Raw genomic sequence first — 2,006 nt, 5'->3', positions numbered from 1 at the left:
AGCGCCTCAAAGGAAGAGTCCGGGGCTGTGGGCAAAGCCGAAAGCGTCGGGCTATCACCCGACGACGGGCCTCTGAGGTTTCCATATTATTGGAACTTTTAAAATCTGAGGCTTCTTCTCAGACTTACCTTCTCCCCGTCTGAAGAAGGGGAGCAGGCTTCTGAGTACCCTGGGGCACGTTGCCTCCCCCCAAACGCGAATGGTACGCCCCGAGCGGGAGGGGGAGGAGCAGATTAGTTGTTTAGGGTAAGTCGGGCCAGTCCCAGAGCGGCGGACGAGTGCTACGCATGCGCCCGGAGACCCCGTAACCGGGTACTGGGAGGGGCCGGGAGGGAGTGCTTCCAAATCCGGAAGTGGGTCTCGCTCTTCTCGGGGTTGTGGGGGTATTTAGCTGCCGGAGGTCTACCACCCGGCTACTGCTGCCTGCTCTTGGCAATGCCAAGGATCATTTCTCCACTAACTGCAAATCCCCTAGAAATCCGTCTTCCCAGTCCCCCAACACCCGACCCACTCTTCCAGTTCCACCCGGAGAACTGGTCTCTTCTTGGCAGTAATGAACTTAAGGGAAATGTCCCTCCCTTCCCCCGCCCCAGGAAGGGCGGGTTGGGGGGGAGGAGGGAGGGTGCGGGAGGGTAGTGTCATAATCGAGTTCCTTGCTCCTCCTCCCCCCTCGGTGCCCCCAGCCTCAAAGACACAAGTTCACTCCCTATACCCAGGCTAAAGAACCTCTCTTTTTCTAGAGTGGACATGTTTGGTTTGGGTACGGAAGCCATGGCCGAATCACTGATGAAAATTAATGTAAGCAAAGAAGTTCGAGCCACCAAAAAATAAGGCTTTAGCGCTTCTTGTCTTTGATCTTGAACTCATTCTGAGCTCCAGCCAACTGTGAGCAGAAGGCGATTGTTGATGACAAATTTCAAGGCGGAAGAAACTTCCACCATACCTACTAAAGAGGTGACCCCCCAACAGCTGAGACCCTTGGCAACCTTATAAGGTCACTGCTACTTCAGGAAGGCTTCCTGGCTCTTAGAAAAAGCTGCTGCGTACCCCCGACTCGGCACGAATACGAGACCCTCACAGAGCATTACTTAGATGAATTTTATTGTCAATTGTTATTATATTTCTATACCATTATGTCTGTGCATGCTCTGTGGACTTGTTAACATGTCGCTTCTTTTGGCCTCTAAAGAGCAAGGATCACATTTAGCTTAGCATTTTCTTTAAAATTCTGTTGATGATAAAGACAAATGATTGCAAAAATCAAATCATTTACAACCAATGCACCTCCAAATGCAAGTGGTGATTTTCGTAGTATTTAGTTTCAACTTTGTGGATTTTCACAAGCCTTCAATAAGTAGTTCTGTCAAAAGCCTATAGAATGAATGAGGCCATACAATACACCTAGCTTTCATTGGATTCCCATTGCCCTTAAATCTTCACTTAACCTGACATAAAATTGCCACATTCTTGAAAGACTTACAGCTTTTGAGTTTAACAGACCAAGATTAAGTGGGACTCTCTCTCTATTGGCATCTTGATGATCTTTTATATATGGAAAAGGAAAACCTAAAACCAAAAAGGAAAATTTAATATAAACTGTGATTGTTTGTCATCTTACAAACTGCTTGCCTGCCTGTCTGTTTGCCAGTTATTCATTTTAACAAGCATTGACTGATTACCCAAGATGTGCACAAAATTTTCTAAGGTCCTGTCCCTCCAGTTCCCCTCTGCCCCACTGCTCTTCCTCTCTCTTGCCCAGGACACTACTACTACCCATTCAGGCACATGTTATCTCTTCAATACCTTACATACACTGACAAGGCAGAATTGGTTCCTCCTTCCTCTGCTTGCATAATCTCCATTATAGGACCAAGAAATATACATGATTGTCTCCTATCACAAAAACTAACTTCAAAAGGTTTGGCTCATAGAGATAGGTGCTAAGTACTCTCAACCCAGTGGGGATACAAGATGCTCAGAAGGTATCACCTAGGTTAATTTTATTA

General features: G+C 46.8%; 1 long non-coding RNA gene across 2 annotated transcripts; it reads left to right on the top strand.

The window, feature by feature from the left end:
* The first annotated feature begins 253 nt into the window (after positions 1–253).
* On the top strand, positions 254–1,621 carry LOC115296220. 2 transcript variants are annotated; one of them, XR_003910786.1, is made up of 2 exons: positions 254–312; positions 741–1,621. It is a non-coding gene; the product is annotated as an uncharacterized LOC115296220 (long non-coding RNA). The 2 variants fall into 2 exon arrangements; XR_003910787.1 differs by having other exon boundaries at positions 272–353.
* The last annotated feature ends 385 nt before the right edge of the window (positions 1,622–2,006 follow it).

The sequence above is a fragment of the Suricata suricatta genome, chromosome 7 (genome assembly GCF_006229205.1).
Source record: "Suricata suricatta isolate VVHF042 chromosome 7, meerkat_22Aug2017_6uvM2_HiC, whole genome shotgun sequence".
In the NCBI taxonomy this organism is placed as follows: domain Eukaryota; kingdom Metazoa; phylum Chordata; class Mammalia; order Carnivora; family Herpestidae; genus Suricata; species Suricata suricatta.
The sequence above is the reverse complement of the archived record's forward strand: the minus strand, read 5'-3'. Positions and strand labels throughout refer to the sequence as shown.